The sequence below is a fragment of the Stegostoma tigrinum genome, chromosome 16 (assembly GCF_030684315.1).
Source record: "Stegostoma tigrinum isolate sSteTig4 chromosome 16, sSteTig4.hap1, whole genome shotgun sequence".
NCBI lineage: Eukaryota > Metazoa > Chordata > Chondrichthyes > Orectolobiformes > Stegostomatidae > Stegostoma > Stegostoma tigrinum.
The window spans coordinates 54,634,571-54,655,569 of NC_081369.1; the positions used below are offsets into that span (position 1 = coordinate 54,634,571).

Genomic DNA, 20,999 nt, shown 5'->3' on the forward strand with positions numbered 1-20,999 from the left:
TTGCGAACTGAGCGGAGGTGTTCTGCAAAGCGGTCCCCAAGCCTCCGCTTGGTTTCCCCAATGTAGAGAAAGCCGCACCGGGTACAGTGGATGCAGTATACCACATTGGCAGATGTGCAGGTGAACCTCTGCTTAATGTGGAATGTCATCTTGGGGCCTGGGATGGGGGTGAGGGAGGAGGTGTGGGGACAAGTGTAGCATTTCCTGCGGTTGCAGGGGAAGGTGCCGGGTGTGGTGGGGTTGGAGGGCAGTGTGGAGCGAACAAGGGAGTCACGGAGAGAGTGGTCTCTCCGGAAAGCAGACAGGGGTGGGGATGGAAAAATGTCTTGGGTGGTGGGGTCGGATTGTAAATGGCGGAAGTGTCGGAGGATAATGCGTTGTATCAGTTACAAGCTGGTTGCCCGAGATGGAGACTGAGAGGTCCAGGAAGGTGAGGGATGTGCTGGAGATGGCCCAGGTGAACTGAAGGTTGGGGTGGAAGGTGTTGGTGAAGTGGATGAACTGTTCGAGCTCCTCTGGGGAGCAAGAGGCGGCGCCGATACAGTCATCAATGTACCGGAGGAAGAGGTGGGGTTTGAGGGTACATGTTTGGTCAGACATCTCCAAGTCTGCAGGCAGGCCAAAGATGATGAAAAGTTATTTATTTTACTTAGAGATTTAACAGCCATAAAGTTCTCTCCCCCTCAGCCTGGAGTGTATTTGAATCTGGATTGAAGACATTAATGTTCAAAGCTGAACTCAGTGCCTCCACTGATACTCCTAATTGAATATCCTCTTTATCAAAATTTTCAATGTCTACCGGGTGCTTAAATAAATCATTGCTTTTCTGTTTTTAAACTGCAACAGAAAGCAGTGAATTTGTTTGCAAATCATAATGTGGAAATCATAAAACAGTTGCAACACATGCACTAGTTTCCTTGCTGAGCATAAGAGCTCAGTGTGAAATAAGCAGTTCCAACACATTTTCTAAAGAGTACAAACCTGATCATAATCCAGCACAAATAGAAAACATTTCTACAGTTGGCAGCCCACACAAGTGTCATAAAAGCGCAGCAGTCGGTAATTTCTATTTGAACCTTTGTTCATGGTTATTGTCCTTTGTAAACTTAATGCCTAATAATTTCTGTAGTCAATTCATAATTGCCTTTGAAGCTGACAGTATAATCTTCTGTTTTGGACTGCTTCTGACAGATATCCTTTGCTTCACTTGCATGTTTTTGTTAAACCCCTCCCAACTTTGAAAGCAGCATGTGCCAGCTACCTTCCATTATTTCAGCCAAATAAACCCTGTCATTGAATGTTGGCAGAAGGTTCAATCAGGGGAGTGTCACAGCTGAGCGCACTCTTTTTCACACCTGATATCCACATGTATATTTCCCAGCAGGGGTCAGCGCATAGCAATCAAGGGCAGAAGTCTGTGGCTGCTGCTTTCTTTCCCCAGCCCATGAGTATTAAAGCCAATTGTAGCACCCAACTGTTTTCCCCAGCTGAGATCACACAAATGTTTTCTTTGAATGTGCCGCGTTAATAAAGGAAACTCGGACTTCAGAAAGCTGAGTGTTGCTGGAAGCTCCATTGCACAAAAACACATTTCATTCCCGGGAAACCTCTCATTCATTGAACTGTATAAAGAATTGCAATAGTCCGGTGGAATCAGAAAAGGATCCACTCAGTTATTTTCAATGCTGTAAAGTTTGTGCCTCATCAGAAACATGTTGAGATACTTCAAACAATCACTGCTTTGTAGACAAGTGTAGCAGCAATTTTCTACATAGTAAAATTCCGCAACTTAGCCACATCACTGGGCTGTCGTCTTGTTGGTTTGGTGTACCAGGTATTGGAGGAATATTGAACAGGACATTAAGAGACCTTTATTTGCTTCTCCAATGTAGTCACTTTGGTGGAATGGCGCAGTTGTATCGATGAACAAGAAAGGTTAGGATCCTAGCCCCATTCAAAATCTTTACGCCCTAGAAACAAGATAGCAATGATGTTAGGTTATGCAGAATATTGAGCTATGGTAATGAAATTGTTGAGCTTGATGTTGTGAAAAAGCTGATGCCACTGATGGTGCAATGATTTCCTCTAAAGTGCTGATTGAGTTACTGATACTTGTATATGTATGACTAAGTTACTGAAAGTATTAAAATGTTCCTTATTTGCTTAGTTTCCAATGCAATTGAAAGTACAAAGATCACAACAACAAAGGAGAGCTTTTCTGATCTTCTACTTTCTCAACTCTATCCAATTTCTTTCCTCAGCCTCTTTCCAGCAGAAGGAATGAGAGGTGGAGAAGTTCAGGGAGGGAATTCCAGAGTTTAGGGTCGCCCTTGCCGAAGGTTTTCTCATTGTGGTCCCATTTGATTGTTGTTGTGGCACCAGCATGGATGACAGGGATGGTCGTCGATGTGTGGTACCGGGGAGTTAAGGGTTGAAGAAGATCTGTGACTGAAGTGTTAGGAGTCAATTGTGAAACTACCAAGACCAAGGGAAGAGGATCTGTTTCAAGAGTTTTGAAGTAAAAAAGCATCTACCTTTCCAGTAGGGTTTTCAGGATTGGATTCAGGCCTCAAGGATTCTGTAGCCATGCTTCTAAATAAAATCAAACACAAAAATGAAATATTAACTATTGATACTGAGTTGCAGCACCATGGCAACCTCAAATCACATAAACTGAAAGTTTCAGATGATGACCCCACTGGAGTAACGTCCCACAGTTTGGGAAGCCCCGACTTGAGGCCTTAGAAGCTGAAATCCCAGTGTCAAAAGTAGAGTAACGAAAATCAGGCTTATGCAAGAGGCCAGAATTAGAGGAGCGTAGATATTTCTCAGAAGTATGAGAGCTGGAATTTACCCTATAAATAAATACATTTTGCTGCATTAGAAAAGCTAAAGTGGACACAGTTGTGTAGATATATTAAAGCAATCATTGGCTTGAATCAATTCAATTTATTTGTCTAACTGTTGCAAGTTGGGCCACATTGGACAGTAAGCCTTTGGAAAAAGTCTTCAATTCCAATTAAATTGTTATTAAAGATTCTATCTAATGTTTCACGTTTAAGAGCTGATTGCATAATCACTTTGGAATAAATGTGTCATTCACCTCCACATTTTGACATTGACACAGAATGTTGCTGAATGCCTACAGCTATTTGATTGAATGCTGCAAAAAGCCTGCATTGAGAAGGTTATTTTCACGCAAATGCAGTGCTTTCATTGCGTGCTTTATTGGTGGATACAATCACTTTACTCATGGTTCTGAAGTACGTGACATTATTGTTGTCAACAACCTGTAAGCAAAAGGAAGTAAGGCCTTTGGAGCTCCACAATTTCATCAACACCAAAATATACTAGTCCACTAGCTCGATGAGCAACGACCTTTAATTAAATCTAGTCAATAGTTCATGACAAATTGTTGGTGAGATATCACTTTAATAGAAATGTGTGATCACATTTAAGTACTGTAAATTTAATTGTGCACTTTTATGTAAAGATTAGGAGAATTTATTGTGTTAATTTATATGGAAATTGCCGTTCACATAGGATTGAAATGCACTTGTCATTTGTTTTACTGTTGTATATGGCTTTGGAAATTGCCCTATCATTCCATGGATTAGAGAAGTGTGCTTCTGTTGGCACATTCACAAACTTGTTCAGTTCACTCTCTTGATTGTATTTCATTGTCAAGAACTAAAGCTTACTAATTTGGCAGCTTTTAGCTAGCTATCCTGTGGTGACACAGGCAGTAATTGGGCTTTTTTGCACTAATAGGAGATTCAGCTGGAAAAAAAGCAAGAATGAAAGGGAGAAGAGAAAAATTTCTAGACTGTGGGCTATTGATTCTGTTGATTGTGAACACAGGGGAAAGCTGACATTCAGTGCACCTAATTGTGATTTTATTGACTATCATTTCTGCCTTGTTTATACTGCCATGACTCGTAGCTCACCATGACTGATGGCTCTCGTTCAGATGGAACGTTGTGATTCAATCCACGCATATCCCATCTATTCAGCTTTCTGAATGCAGTGGTCATGCCTGTACAGGTCTCCTGTGGACCAGGAGGAGAGTAGAGAATAATAACCCTGGGGCATGACTGCAGGCATTGAGGTTATTCCCTCTGCTGCTACACTAGCCTGTGCTTCGTAGATTAATGTAGTCAGTCCCAGAACACGTAACTGCTATGATTGCAGAAAGAGGAAAGACTTGTTTTAAGAGTTGATTATATACAGCTTATGGCTTTATAAACAAAACCGTATGACCTGCTTCTCTTTTTTTCTTCCCTCCTGCTCTCCAGAAATGAGTACTTATTTGCAATATTTGAAACAATTTCTCCCTTAATTTTGAGAAAAATGCTACAAAATGCTGCTGACACATATCCAGCTGCAGTACAGTAATCTCCAAGCTCTGGTTCATGAATTAGCCATGAAGATTTTAGTCAATGAGATTTAAAAGATCCGCCTGCTAGCATAGATTTTTTTTAGCTGCTGAAACAGCTCTGTACTGGAGCATTTTGATTTTATTAATGATCTATTCAGTGCATTAGTCATTTTATTCTGGCTGTTAAGTGAAGCATTTAGAAATCTAAGTGTGACGATTAAAAACACTGGCTGAGAATTTTGCTTGGGGTCCCTCCAGCTACGTTGCAGTATCATTGGCAGAAATGCCAGCTATGTGAATGAACGATTCCCACTGAACTAAGGTGGCATTTTGTGACAAGAGAATTCTCAGTAAATGAAAAGAAATGGAAGAACTCTAATTTTAATTTGATTAGATTTCCATTCACCTTAATGCTAGAAAGGAACAGCAATCTTCTTGTTTACAAAAATACAACATAGAACCCTTGAAAACACAAGCAAACTTTATCAAGATCATTTTTTGAGCCTTCATTTTCAGAAGCAGCATTGAAACACATTAAGAGATTGCTGGTTTGTTGTTTCTGATTTGTGAAGACATTGGATGATATTTCCCACTCCCTGTAGTCGTCTGAATTTCTACCTCTCTATCCTGTGTCAAACACTATCTCTTAAACAAAACCTTGATCTAATTCTGTCCTAAACATCCCCGGCATTTGCACAATTTAAGTACAAGTTGTTATCTTCTCACATAAGTCCTTATTTATTAAGTTCAATGAAAAAATACATCTGTGACACAGAGTTTGTGCTAAAGTGCATTATTGGCTTCAGAAATCATTTGCTATTCCAGGGGAACATTTTATGTTTCTTTTGATGAAGTGACAGAGTTGATAGAAGAGGGAAGGGCTGTGGATGCCATATACATGGACTTCAGTAAGGCATTTGATAAGGTTCCCCGTGGTAGGCTGTGGGGAAAGTGAAGTCGCATGGTGTCCAGGGTGTACTATCTCGATGGATAGAGAACTGGCTGGGCAACAGGAGACAGAGAGTTGTATTGGAAGGGAGATTCTCAAAATGGAGAACTGTGACCAATGGTGTTTCACAGGGATCCATGTTGGGACCACTGTTGTTTGTGATATACATAAATAATCTGGAGGAAGGTATAGATGGTCTGATTAGCAAGTTTGCAGATGACACTAAGATTGGTGGAGTAGCAGGTCGTGGAACTGTCGGAGAATGCAGCAGAATATAGGTAGACTGGAGAGTTGGGTGGAGAAATGGCAGATGGAGTTCAATCCAGGCAAATGCGAGGTAATGCATTTTGGAAGATCCAATTCAAGAGCGAGCTATATGGTAAATGGAAAATCCCTGGGGAAAATTGATACACAGAGAGATCTGGGTGTTCAGGCCCATTGTACCCTGAAGATGGCAACACAGGTCGATAGAGTGGTCAAGAAGGCAAACGGCATGCTTTCATTTGTCAGACAGGGCTTTGAGTACAAGAGTTGGCAGCTCATGTTACAGTTGTACAAGACTTTGGTTGGACCACATTTGGAATACTGCGTACAGTTCTGTTTGCCACATTACCAAAAGGATGTGGTTGCTTTGGAGAGGGTGCAGAGGAGGTTCACCAGGATGTTGCCTGGTATGGAGGATGCTAGCTATGAAGAGAGGTTGAGTAGATTAGGATTATTTACATTAGAAAGATGGAGGTTGAGGGGGGGACCTGATTGAGGTCGAGAAAATCATGAGAGGTATAGACAGAGTGGATAACAAGAAGCCTCTTCGCAGAGTGGAGAACTCAATTACTAGGGTTCACGATTTCAAGGTGAGAGGAGGAAAGTTTAAGGGAGTTATGCGTGGAAAGTTCTTTACACAGAGGGTGCTGGGTTCCTGGAGCACGTTGCCACTGGAAGTGATAGAGGTAGGCACGATAGCGTCATTTAAGATGTATCTAGACAGATACTTGAATGGGGAGGGAGCAGAGGGATACAGATCCTTGGAAAATAGGCGACAGGTTTAGATAGAGGATCTGAATCGGCGCAGGCTTGGAGGGCCAAAGGGCCTGTTCCTGTGCTCTAATTTTCTTTGTTGTTTGTTGTTTGTTCTTTGTTCTTAGTTCTTTTTTCAAGGCTTATAGGTGCATGAGGAAGGGGCTATGGCTATATGGATGGTGCAGCATCTGAACATCACTCAGATACAATATTATATAAGGCATGAATTAATTACTGTAAAAATGAAATTGATGTAGCATGGGTAATATTGGCTCTACATAGCAGCAGTTTGTTGAGGCAGTGGAGCTTGGTTTAGATGTTTTTGCCTGGTTTGAGAAAATGCAAATGCAAACTGTAAGGAGAAAATTTGAACCTTTTGTTCTGAGAAAAGTGAAGGTGATAGGGTGATTTGTTAGAGATGAAAATTATCAAGATCTGGCACAGGGTACTTAAAAACAGACTGGTGCCACTGACTTACAGTTCTAGAATGAGGGGACCAGACATGTGGCTCAATGCAAAGGTTTTGGGATTGACAGCTGAAAAAAAAATCTACTTATTAGAAGATTGTTAATACAGTGCTCGAGTTAGCAATTGTATCAGTGACCACATTGACATCTGAGAATTGTTTGGATAAGTGACATGAAGATAATGGGGTATCAGAACACAACATGTTAAGATGGCTCCTGTTGTGTCTGATCAATGTTAATGTGAGCGGGTTGGACTTAATGGTATGTTTGGCATTGTCGTTTTTTTGTAATGCTATATAACATGCATGTCTGGATTGATGCAGATAAACACCTCTTTTTCAGTTGTAGCTTTGCCAGAATTTTGCTGTTGGGCTAGTCTGCGCACTGTGCCATCGCCAAATTCTATGGCAAAGGGAATGTAGAGGTGTGGTAATGAAACTGTGAAAGAATGCACTGGCCTGCTCCTAGCCTTATGTCCCTTAGGGGAGGGTGTTAGCTAGGAACTCTTGTGGAGCTGATAGTTAACGCATGTTTACTTGCTCAGCATACAGTCATAAAGCACGGAAACTGACCCTTCAGTCCAACCAGTCCATGCGAACGTAATTACAAACTAAACTCGTCCCACCTGCCTGCTCTTAGGCATTATCCCTCCAAACCTTTCCTATTCAAGTACATATCCAAAAGTCTTTGTAATTGTATCCGCATCCACCACTGCCTCAGGAAGTTCATTCCGCACACAAACCAGCCTCTGTGTAAAACAAAATTGCATTTTTTAAAAAAAATCTCTCTCCTTTCACCCTAACAAAGGCCCTCTAGTCTTGATATTCCCTGCCTTAGAGAAAAGGCAACTACCATTAACTCTGCCTATACCTCTCATTATTTTATAAAATTCTGTAGGGTCGCCTGTCAATCTCTTACGTTCCAGTGAAAAGGGTCCCAGCCTATTCGTCTTTCTTTGCACCCCAACCTTCCATTCCTGGTAACATCCTGGTAAATCTCTTCTCAACCTTCTCCAGCTTGAAAATATCCTTCCTATAACTAGGCAGCCAGAACTGGACACAGTATTACAGAAGAGGCCTCACCTATGTCCTGTACAACCTCAACATGATGTCCCAACTCCTATCCTCGAAGGACTGAGCAATGAAAGCAAGTACCTTTTTAAACGCCCTGTCAATATATGACACAAACTTCAAAGAATTATGCACCTACACCCTCAAGGTCTGTCTGTTCTACAATACTACCCAAGACCCTGCCATTAACTGTATAAGCCCCACCCTTGTTTGTTGTACCAAAGTGCTATTATCCAGACCGAATTCCATCTGCCATTTTTCAAACCATCGACCAATTTCATCAAGATCCCTTTGTAATCTTAGAAAACATTTTTCAGTTTACTATGCCACCAATTTTGGTGTCGTCTTGAACTACTAAATATGCCTTCTGTATTCTCATCCAAATAATTTATATAAATGACAAACAAAAGAGGACCCAAACTGATGCCTGTAGAACATCGCTGGTCACAGGTCTCCAGCCTGAGAAACAACCCTCTACCGTTATAGAGATGGTAGGAATTGCAGATGCTGGAGAATCTGAGATAACAAGGTGTAGAGCTGGATGAACACAGCAAGCCAAGCAGCATCACAGGGGCAGGAAAGCTGATATTTCAGGCCTAGCCCCTTCTTCAGAAAATGCTCTACCGTTATTCCCTGTCTCCTGCTGGTAATCCAATTATGTATCTAATTGGCAAGCTCACCCTGAATCCCATGTGACCTACCTTTATTAATTTGCCTACCATGCAGAACCTTGTAAAAGGCTTTACTAAAACCCAAATAAACAACGTCTACTGTGCTGCTATCATGAGTCTTTTTGGTAACTTCCTCAAAAAACTCAATCAAGTTTGTGAGACACTACTTGTCTCGTGCAAGGCCATGCTGACTATCCCGAATCACTTTTTGCTTCTCTAAATATTCATAAATACTATCTTTTATAATCACCTCTAACAATTTACCCACAACCAAAGTGAGACTCACAGGTCTGTAATTCCCCGATTTCTCCTTACAGTCTTTCTTAAACAAACATACAACATTAGCCCCCCTCCAGTCATCAGGCACCTCACCTGTAGCTATAGATGATGCAAATATTTCTACTAGGGGTCTCGTAATTTCCTCCCTTACTTTCCACAACATTCTAGTCCCGGAGGTTTGTCCTCCTTAATATTCTCCAAACTTCCTATTCTGCAATGTGAACTGTTTTTAAAACATCAATGTTTATTTCCCTGCATTCTCCAGACTCCATTCATTCAAGCATGTTTTCTGGCAGGTTATATGAGGAACATTATTGATAGCAGCTGGGAAGGTAGGAACAGGCTGCATTGTTTTGTTCTTATCACAGATAATGGCAGTGTGCTTTGGAGGATGCTATTGTTTTCCAACTGTCTTTTGATCCTTTTATAGAAATATTTTAAAGAGACAAAATTGTTTATCAATAGGGCAGTACAGTCTAGTATTTTTGTATACAGCAATGACACTTGCAAATGGTACCCTGATATCTTTTGCTTTCTTTAATCCCCTTACACTGGTCATTTTCCCTCTCTCCTCCTTCTGTTGAGAGTATGAGTCAAAACTTGCTAGAAGTTGACTTTACAGGCACTCGTTCTTCCAACTGATATTCACTTCTTGTTTGAGCATTTCAACGTCAGCAGGACCGTCTATGCCCATGTCCATTTTACTTAGCAGTGATCAGGGCTCTAACGCTGAGCAGCTTTCCTCGCATGGGGCGCTGTGCAGTCAATTGTAGTCCATTGTCTATTAACTAACCTGAGATCCCAGCAGAAAGGAGAGACTAAATGAGGACCTTCCAGATTTGTATGGTTAAACACTCATCAGAAAAACACACTAAATTCATCAGGAATCACTCCATTGCTGCAGGGACTACACTTTTAAAAAGTTCTTCATAATCTGTAAAGCTTCTTATGGTGTCTTGAAGTCAAGAAATTCATGACTCAAATACAAGTCATTATTTTACTATTCTAGATCCTGGTTTCCCTGTCCATGAAGATCAACCCAATGCATTCTTTTTCAATTAAGATAGTGGATAAGACACTCCCCTCTAGATTGGTTCACACCTGTAAAGAGCGCAGCAGTGTTTGGTAAAGCACAGCCGTAAAAACACTCTTTTCCTATATTAGTTATTGATTAATTTGAGAAGTTATTGATCATTGACGTTCAGCTCAAACTTTGACGGTTTTAATGACATTAGAAAAACTGTGAATGGATGAATTTGATTTCCTAAAAATCCAGTAAATAGATCTCGTGTGAATCTAAATAACAATGTCTCTAAAAGAGCTGTCTTGCTTTTCCTGATTTCATGTGTCACTTTGAATGTGAAGCTCCATTGTAACTTGAACCTGCTCTGTTTCTAGCCCCAAACTGAGCTGCGCTCTTTTCAGGTCTGAACCAACCTAGAGGGGAGTGTAGGACTGTTTTATCCACTATCTTAATAGAAAAAGAATGCGTGGAGTTGATCTTCGTGGACAGGGAGAGCAGGATCTAGAATAGTCCAGGTTATGGTTTGTTGAGGACCAATTTCTGTATCTGTGTCCAAAACGTGCTTTCTTTTGTCATCATACTTTTGAGCTGTGTCTTTCTGGCACACTATCACACTTAATAATGTATATTCCATGTCGAAAATATAAATAATTAAAATGATGAAAAGGCTGTCTTGTGATGCATTGGTAGAACCAGGAAACCCTGGTTCAAATCTCACCTGCAGAGGTTTGACATGACACATTTGAACAGTTTGATTGAAAATATCGAAAAAATAGGGGAAAATCCCCCAATATATAGAGAAATGTTTTCAGCAGTAGAGAAGTACCTTGAAGTAATTTCGAGGAGTAAAACAAAATAGTTCATAGTAACAATATAGTTTACTGTAAGGGTATCAAGGTGTACGAGGAAAAGGCAGGAAATTGGAGTTGAGGATTATCAGATCAGCTATGACCTAATGGAACAGACTCATTGAGCTGAATGATGTCCTTCTGCTTCTTTGCCTTATGCTCTTATAGTCTTATATTTGAGGGAAGATATGGGACTGATGATCCAAACGCCCAGGGTAATACTTTGTGAGCATGGGTTCAAATCTCACCATGACAGCTAGCAGAAATTGAATTTAATTCATTAAAATTCTAGAACTGAAACTCACCTCCATTGTAGTGACCATGAAATTAAGATCACCATTTGTAAAAAACCAATCTGGTTCACTCGTAACAACCCCTGGAAATCTGCCATCCTTACTTGGTCTGGCCTATATGTATGCCAGATCCATGCATTGTAATGTGTAACTGCCCAATATGCCATTCAATCCAAGAACAATTGGGAAAGGGCAACAAATGTTGACGTTACCAGTGATGCCCCTGTCCTGTGAAAGAAGAAATCTTTAAAATTTTAATCATATTTTGCATGATCATGAATGTGAACGTATGATGAGTGATTTCACAGCACAGATACCTGAAATAAGTAGGCATACCTGATCTGAAAAGGCCTACGTTAATGTGAACAACCTAAATAACCTCTCTTCTACCTGGTAAATTTGTAACACTTTTCCAGTTTGCATGGTGGACTCTGGAATAGTAATTAATAAGACACTAACACACGTTGAAGTGCAAAACAAAACCTTGCAGATGCCAGTAAGTGGGAGCAAAGCCAGAAAAAAGCTGAAAATACTCTGGACATCTCCAGGCATTAGTGGATGCAGAAACAGAGTTAATGTTTCAAGTCAATGACCTTATTGTCAGAATGGCTGGAAAGTATTCTGATGAGAGATCATCAAGTTGAAGTGCTACCTCTGTGGTTCCCTCCACAAATGCTACCAGACCTGTTTGTGGAAAGCATCAATAATTAATGTTTCTTGACTTGTCACAAGCAAAACAAAAGTACACAACAAAATGGATGGAGTGATCTCCTGAGCAATGTTACAGCCTAAGTGTATTTTTTTTTAAGAGCCCTTCTGTTTCCACATTGGTTATGTTGTGAAAAGGTTGAAAAGATTACACTGTGGGGTTACCACTGAAACTGCACGAAGGATAGATCAAGTGCTGGCTGTTGGGTACGCTTTTCTGTTTGATACTTTCTCACTGTCTCCCCATTGGGTGCCTGGCTCTATAGAATGGCAAAATAATATAACAGCTGCTGCTGTTCTTTTCTTTCTTTTTTCATGTTCAAATGTTATCAGGTGCCAACAATATACAGGAAGCTCAGTGTGATGCGCCTTTTGGGAGCAGCTTTGTATCTCTTGTTAAAGGGTCAGCCTTCTTGTTTTACTTGACTTACAGCTGGGTCCAGAAAGAATGTAGAAAATGGCAGGGCATTTTTCAACTTCTGAGATTTAAGGCATTTGAAATGAATGGGATTGACCTACGAGAAGAAAGAAAACTCTGGCATAGTGTCCTTGGCTGATGGTACCCATACCTTGAGCATAAAATGCCGGCTAATCAGGATAGAAACTGGGAATGGATAAGAATGTGTCTGATAAAGCAGCTGGCATTTATTAGTGGAGCAATGCCAGGGCAGGGGGAAATACTGAGTGAAGTGGCCGGAGTCAGTTTTAAGATGTTTCGAATTTAATCCTGATGACTTGATTTGAGAAGCTCAACACAAAACTGACTTAATTTACAGAAGGTAGAAATCTTGAATTTAGCAAAGTAGCAGTGGAAATGTAGCATGAGTAATTAGGCAGAACAGAGACGGTTAAAGTTAAACATGACAAATGCAAAATATTGCTCGTGGGAAGAAAAATGTAGGAGTTTTAAGCCCTGCTAAGTTAAATTGAAATACTTGTTTAAGTTGGAAAAGATCTAATGATTTTAGTTAACTCAGCACTCACATGTCTAATCAGCAACATAAGAAGCAGGCGGAAGTATAAAAATTGTATTAGTGGAACACAAAGCAAACAAAGTTATTCTTAAACAGTTTGATGTTCCTTTAAACTCTGTTCCTTGGCAATACATGAAGTTCTAGTCATGAGATATCAACATTGTAGAGACCATGCAGAGAAGTATCACACAATAGATTGTTAAGGTCAGGGAACTGAATTATGTAGAGCAATTGGCAAAATCGAGGCTGTTCGCTTTTGAAAGGGAGTGACTCAGAATGAATCATGCAATTGTCTCAGTATGTTAAAAATTATTTTGGAACATTACTTCAAGTTAAACTGTTGGATAAGTGTACACAAGTTAAAACTGATGAAAGACAATCAGATTGACTTATGGAAGTCAAAAAAAAATGTGGGGTGGACCCCTTAGTAGGGCATTTGAGGCAAAATCACTGGAATCATATACAAAATACTCAGAGAACGTAGATAATAAAATGTGAGGCTGGATGAACACAGCAGGCCCAGCAGCATCCCAGGAGCACAAAAGCTGACGTTTCGGGCCTAGACCCTTCATCAGAGAGGGGGATGGGGTGAGGGTTCTGGAATAAATAGGGAGAGAGGGGGAGGCGGACCGAAGATGGAGAGTAAAGAAGATAGGTAGAGAGGAGAGTATAGGTGGGGCGGTAGGGAGGGGATAGGTCAGTCCAGGGAAGACGGACAGGTCAAGGAGGTGGGATGAGCTTAGTAGGTAGGAGATGGAGGTGTGGCTTGGGGTGGGAGGAAGGGATGGGTGAGAGGAAGAACAGGTTAGGGAGGCAGAGACAGGTTGGACTGGTTTTGGGATGCAGTGGGTGGAGGGGAAGAGCTGGACTGGTTGTGTGGTGCAGTGGGGGGAGGGGACGAACTGGGCTGGTTTTGGGATGCGGTGGGGGAAGGGGAGATTTTGAAGCTGGTGAAGTCCACATTGATACCATTGGGCTGCAGGGTTCCCAAGCGGAATATGAGTTGCTGTTCCTGCAACCTTTGGGTGGCATCATTATGGCACTGCAGGAGGCCCATGATGGACATGTCATCTAAAGAATGGGAGGGGGAGTGGAAATGGTTTGCGACTGGGAGGTGCAGTTGTTTATTGCGAACCGAGCTCAGGTGTTCTGCAAAGCGGTCCCCAAGCTTCCACTTGGTTTCCCCAATGTTGAGGAGGCCACACCAGCTTCAAAATCTCCCCTTCCCCCACCGCGTCCCAAAACCAACCCAGTTCGTCCCCTCCCCCCACTGCACCACACAAGCAGCCCAGCTCTTCCCCTCCACCCACTGCATCCCAAAACCAGTCCAACCTGTCTCTGCCTCCCTAACCTGTTCTTCCTCTCACCCATCCCTTCCTCCCACCCCAAGCCGCACCTCCATCTCCTACCTACTAACCTCATCCCACCTCCTTGACCTGTTCGTCTTTCCTGGACTGATCTATCCCCTCCCTACCTCTCCACCTATACTCTCCTCTCCACCTATCTTCTTTTCTCTCCATCTTCAGTCCGCCTCCCTCTCTCTCCCTATTTATTCCAGTACCCTCACACCATCCCCCTCTCTGATGAAGGGTCTAGGCCCGAAACGTCAGCTTTTGTGCTCCTGAGATGCTGCTTGGCCTGCTGTGTTCATCCAGCCTCACATTTTATTATCTTGGGTTCTCCAGCATCTGCAGTTCCCATTATCACTTACTCAGAGACCGTGCTGGCTTTTACTCGATGGAAGACCTGAGCTGAATCATTTGGACCTCTTCATCCATGTCTTTTTTGTAATGTTGTGAAAGCATAGTGAGTTCAGTACATTCCCAACTTGTGCTCAGTAAAAGAAAATAAAATTGCCAATATGTCGAGTTTTAGCCAGCTCCTGCTGGATATGGGTCTGACTGAATTTATATTTATAAGCACTATCCACTATGATGTTGTCAAATGGCTCGTGGGCAGTGCAGCTTGGGATGTCAAAGGAGTAGGATCGACCATCCATAGTCTCCTCCTAGTCAACCTTATCTCTAATGGCCTGCTGTGTTCATCCAGCTCTACACCTTGTTATCTCAGATTCCCCAGCGTCTGCAGTTCCTACTATCTCTGATGCTTGGGGATGGCGGGGTGGGGGGGTGGGTGCTGCGGAGGAGTCCTTGCTGTATAATCCTAGTGTGTTGTGCTCTGCATTAATGGACGAGGCAAAGAAAAGATGTGATGGAGGCTGCAGAGCGGAGAGAGCGGGAGCAGGCATTCTGAGGAAGAAGGTGAGGACATTGAGCCGTAAGAACATAAACTTGTGCATGATAGAGCACCGCATGTCAGGCAGGATCTAATTGAGAGCCAGTTCCAGTAGATGAGAGCTGGATGCAATCACTGGAAAATTGTTGCTGCTCACCATGCAAGCAGTTTGTTTCTGTTTCAAAAGGCAAGTGCAGCTTCTGTTTAATAAAATGTGAGGCTGGATGAACACAGCAGGCCAAGCAGCATCTCAGGAGCACAAAAGCTGACGTTTCGGGCCTAGACCCTTCATCAGAGAGGGGGATGGGGGGAGGGAACTGGAATAAATAGGGAGAGAGGGGGAGGCGGACCGAAGATGGAGAGTAAAGAAGATAGGTGGAGAGGGTGTAGGTGGGGAGGTAGGGAGGGGATAGGTCAGTCCAGGGAACACAAAAGCTGACGTTTCGGGCCTAGACCCTTCATCAGAGAGGGGGATGGGGGGAGGGAACTGGAATAAATAGGGAGAGAGGGGGAGGCGGACCGAAGATGGAGAGTAAAGAAGATAGGTGGAGAGGGTGTAGGTGGGGAGGTAGGGAGGGGATAGGTCAGTCAAGCACAGCTGCTTGGCCTGCTGTGTTCATCCAGCCTCACATTTTATTATCTTGGAATCTCCAGCATCTGCAGTTCCCATTATCTCTGCAGCTTCTGTTTGTTTAGTTTCTGTTCTGTTGTTGGTAAACAAAGGCAAATGTTTTGAACTGTTTGAAGGCTTTCCTGTGTGGGTCGGTTTCCCCATTGAACAAAAGCTGGGTCACAGTGAGCCCTGGCGCAATAGTGATCTAATTCAAAGGGCTGGAGGGTAGAATGTGGCCCCAGGCAGATGAACTGTGTGGTTTGGTGCCTAAGCAGCAATTAGTGAAGGAATATACAGTCATATGTGCAAGAAAGTGTCAGCTGTGTCACCTATGTGTGGCACAAAGCATTGGTTTTAGGTTGCTCTGCTACTACATTGGATGGGCGACTCACTACTGCCTCTGCTCGATTAGGTGTACAGTGTCAAAGGTAGCACTGGGAGCGGAGATCCCGGGATATCTTGACAGCAGCAAGTATGGGAATCGGGCTAATGTCAGATGAGAGGGGCGCCACAAGGTATCTAGTAAATGAGGTATGTTTTGAATGATAGCATGAGAAAACTTCTTTGGCCTTGTGGAGAGAAACCCTCTGAAACTTACTGAGAATGACACAGCGATTTCTGGTAAAATTCAGCCCATCGTCTCACATCACTTGAACGTGGAGCGAGTTGTTGACATGACATACCTTGTTAACTGCAAGGGATTTTCCAAGAACAGGCAGGGAATGGATCATGTGCCGGAAGATGGGATTTGTTTAGAATGGAATCGTGGTCAGCACAGGTGTGCTGGGCTGAGGGGCCTATTCCGACACTTACTCTTCTTTGTTCTAACTAATATGTCCAGGTTTGTTCCCTGCACCACAAATAGTCGTGAGCACCATAACTATTAGTAAATTTTTTTAATCAACTTGTTTAAATTTGATATGACAGGCCAATGTAACTGGTGGTACTTGAACCTAGATCCTCTAGCTCTACGACTGTGCTGCAAGAGTCTTAACACTGGGCTAATACCAATGACAGATGGATAGGCTCTCAACTGCAAGTGCTATTCAATTTGCGTTGGGGCAGAAAGGTGATCTGATAAAGGAGGTCATAACAATAGTGCGAAGAGAGGGCTTTCTTAAGAGGTCATCAAATGAGACAATATGGTTAGAACTTAGAAACAAAAAGGGGAAGGTCACTGTGTTGGGATGGTATTATAGACCTCCAAGGAGCCAGAGGGTAGTAGAGGAGCAGATGTGTAGAGAGATTGCAGATACCTGCAGGGATAATAGAGTAGGATTGGTTCGAGATTTTAATTTCCTCTGTATTAGCAGGGCCACCCAGAGCATAAAAGGCCAGATAGGGTGGAATTTGTCAAATGTGTCCAAGAAAATTTCCGACATCAATATGTAGAGGGCCGTACACGGGAGGGTGCAACACTGGATCTCCTTTAGGAAACAAGGTTGGGCAAGTGACTGAAGTGTCACTTGGTGAGCACTTTGGGTCGAATGACCATAACTCTCTTAGTTTTAACATAGTTATGGAAAAAGATCGGACTGGACCAGATGTTAAGGTACTAAACTAGAGCAGGGCCAATTTTGGGGCCATAAGGCAGGATCTAGCAGAGCTCAATAGGGTGAGTCTGTTTGAAGGAAAAGGAATGACTGGCAATTTGGAGACTTTTAAATTGTGATATCAAGAGTCCAGGGGCAGTACGTCCCTGTTAAACTGAAGGGAAAAGCTGACAGCTTCAGGGCTCCCTGGCTGACGAGGGATATTGAGGCTCTGGTCAGGAAAAAGAAGAAGGCATGCATTGGTTTTAAGCTAATGGGCTCAAATGAATCCCTGGATGCCTGTAAAAAGTGTAGGACCACATTCAAAAAGGAAATCAGAAGAGCAAGAAGAGAGTATGAGATTGACCTGGCAGATAAGATTAAAGATAATCCCAAGAGGTTCTAAAGCTACATTAAGAGTGAAAGGGTGGCTAGGGAGAGAATAGGTCCCTTTAAAGATCAGCGTGACCATCTATATGTGGAGCTACAGGAGATGGGGGAGATTTTTAATGAATACTTCCCCTTAATGTTTACCGAGGAGAGAATCATGGGTGATAAGGAAGTAAAGGAAACAAGTGGGGATGCTTTAGACTGCATACAAGTGACCAGAGAGGAGGCGTTTGCAGCCTTAAATTTCATTAAGGTGGATAAATCTCCTGGCCCTGATCAAGTCCATCTTTGAACATCGTGGGAGGCTAGGAAAGAAATTGCAGAGATTTTTGCTTCATCTTTAGCCACTGGTGAAGTTCCGAAGACTGGAGGGTGACTAATGTTGTTCCATTGTTTAAAGAAAGGTAGCAAAGAGAGGCCGGGGAACTACAAGCAGTGAGCCTGACATCAGTGGTAGGCAGGTTATTGGAGAGGATACTGAGGGACAGGATCAACCAACATTTGGATAGTCAAGGCCTGATTAGGGATACTCAGCATGGAATTGTGGGTGGGAAGTCATGTCTGACAAATCTTCTAGAGATTTTTGAAGAGGTAACCGAGAGGATAGAAGAGGGTAGGGCAGTGGATGTTGTTTATATGGACTTTAGTAAGGCCTTTCACAAGGTCCTGCTTGGCACACTAGTCATGAAGGTTAGGTCGCGTGGAATCCAGGGAGAGTTAGCTAATTGGATTCAAAATTAACTCGATGGTAGGAAGCAGAGGGTCATGGTTGAATGTTGTTTCTCAGAAATGTGAATAGTGTGTGCCACAGGGGTCAGTGCTGGGACCTTTGTTGTTTGTTATTTACATAAATGATCTGGATGTGAATGTACAAGGCATAATTAGTAAGTTTGCAGATGGTACAAAATTGGGAGGTATCATTGATAACGAAGATTATCAAAAATTACAGAGAGATCTCAATCAGATGGGGAAGTGGGCTGAGGATTAGCAAATGCATTTCAATACGGGTAAGTGTGAGGTGTTGCATTTAGGAAAGTCAAACCAAGGTAGGATGTTATCAGTAAATGGTAAGATCCTGAGGAGTGTTCTGGAACAGAGGGACCTAGGAGCACAGGTACACAGTTCGTTCAAAGTTGAGTCAAAAGTCGACAGGATAGAGAAGGCATTTGGCATGCTGGCCTTCATTGGTTGAGGCACTGAGTATAGGAGTTGGAACATCATGTTAGGTTTGTATAATTCGCTGGTGAGGCCACACTTGGAATATTGTGTATGGTTTTGGTCACCCTGTTACAGGAAAGACATAGTTAAACAGAAAAGCATGCAAAGAAAATTTACGACGATATTGCCAGGACGAGTAGACTTGAGTTATAGAGTGAGGTTGGCCAGAATAGGACTTTATTCCTTGGAACATTGGAGAATGAGGAGTGACGTAGCTGATGTGTATAAAATCAAGAGAGGCATTGATAGGATGAATACATAGTCTTTTTCCCAGAGATAAGGAATTGAAAACCAGAGGGCATGGGTTTAAGATGAGAGGGGATAGATTTAAGAAGGTGCATGAGGAGCAGCTACTTTATTCAGAGATCGATGTGTATATAGAAAGTGATTAGAAAATGTGTATAGAGAAAGTGGTTGAGACAGGTACAATAGCAACATTTCATAAACATTTGGACTGGTGCATGGATGAGAAGGGTTTAGAGGGATATGGACCAAATGCGGGCAATTTAAACTTGCTGAGTGGACACCATGGTCAGTATAGTCACCAGTTTGAGCTGAAGGGCAGTTTCCATACAGTGTTACTCTATGACTGTGACTCTATGAGGGCTTTCCAACCAGAGGCACTCAGTTGCCCAATTAAATGACCTGTGCCACTAAACCTGCCATTGCGGTGGTGTGGAGTGGCATGAGGGGTTGGGGTCACAAGTTTCCACCCATAGTGATGACCATTTTCAATGTGCCTGCCCTCATTATTGTTCTGTGGTTGCGTGTGTAGAAATGAAACCATGCTTTCTCAATGCCCTTGTAGCACTGAGTCATAATGGCAGAGTCTAAAAATTGCCAGAATATGAAAAATCTGTTTGCTTTAGGCTGAGTATAATTTTCCAGCATGAGTGCCAAGTTAATGCCCCTGGGAAGGGTGGGGTTGCAAAAATGGAATAGGGATTGTAAAGAGAAAGATAATGGAAGAAATATTAAATTTGGAGTTGGTGCAGTTTAAGAATGTAAGTATGTGATTGTAGAAGACAATGTGGAATCCCTCGACACTGTGACCTGTCCACCAAAACTGCACATCTTTCAACTTAAATCTAGTTAAAGTAAATGACTGGAGTCTAATGGAGATTGCAACAGGAAACTTCACTGCCTTTGGGGATGAGAGAGACAGGTTAGTGCTGTGTAGAACTGTGAGGACAGAGAAGCTAATTCTTGAAAGTAGGACCCGAAAGAAGGTGGAACCCAGTGAATCTCATTTCATGAATTTATAATGTTTGAAATCTGAATAAAATAATTCCAAGAATTGTCAGCAACGATGGATGTAGAATGGGTGTCTCTTTATTTCAAACCGCAGTGCTCAGTTGAATGAAGAACTAAGTCAGCATGTTTTATCAGGAAGTATGAATGAACCAATGAAGAGAGGTTGAGTAGATTAGGATTATTTACATTAGAAAGACAGAGGTTGGGGGGGACCTGATTGAGGTCTACAAAATCATGAGGGGTATAGACAGGGTGGATTGCAAGAAGCTTTTTCCCAGAGTGGGGAACTCAATTACTCGGGGTCATGATTTCAAAGTGGAGGGGTAAAGTTTAAGGGAGATATGAGTGGAAAGTCCTTTACGCAGAGGGTGGTGGGTGCCTGGAATGTGTTGCCAGCGGAGGTGGTAGAAGTGGGCTCAATAGCATCATTTAAGATGTATCTAGACAGATAAGTGAATGGGCAGGGAGCAGAGGGATACGGATCCTTGGAAAATAGGTGACAGGTTTAGGTGGAGGATCTGGATCAGCGCAGGCTTGGAGGGCCGAAGGGCCTGTTCCTGACCTCTAATTTTCTTTGTTCTTTTACAATGCTGTACTCTTTTTCTGTGATACCAATTAAAATAACTGCAGCTTAAGCAATTAAGAAAGAAATTCCTGTGGCTCCTAATTCGCAGTTTGACTCAGTTAGTTCCGTAGCACTGGATTTTCATGCTGAAGGCCAGAGGCAGGAGTTGGGAAAATTCTTGGCTCCTCCCCAGGGGAAAATGTCGGCAGAGATGGGATTTAAATTGTGGGTGTTGAGGTAAGGGAAGGGGAGTGGGTGCAGACCTCTTATGAACCAGGTGAGAAAGATTTCACAGCGGCCAGGAGAGCTGCCAGGAGCCAAGCAAGCTGGTTAAAAGGCCCAGAGATAATGGGAACTGCAGATGCTGGAGAGTCCAAGGCAACAAAATGTGAGGCTGGATGAACACAGCAGGCCAAGCAGCATCTCAGGAGCACAAAAGCTGACGTTTCGGGCCTAGACCCTTCATCAGAGAGGGGGATGGGGTGAGGGTTCTGGAATAAATAGGGAGAGA

At 42.7% G+C, this 20,999-nt stretch overlaps 1 protein-coding gene and 1 long non-coding RNA gene across 4 annotated transcripts in view; one reads left to right on the top strand and one right to left on the bottom strand.

Annotated features, from left to right (window-relative positions):
- wwox (WW domain containing oxidoreductase) overlaps nucleotides 1–20,999 on the top strand; it is a 1,033,547-nt gene that overhangs the window by 568,070 nt on the left and 444,478 nt on the right. The window lies entirely within an intron of this gene.
- LOC132210660 (uncharacterized) lies at nucleotides 1,026–14,601 on the bottom strand. Its single transcript, XR_009446811.1, has 3 exons — nucleotides 14,393–14,601; nucleotides 2,535–2,592; nucleotides 1,026–1,970 (listed from the first exon to the last, which is right to left on the bottom strand). It is a non-coding gene; the product is annotated as an uncharacterized LOC132210660 (long non-coding RNA).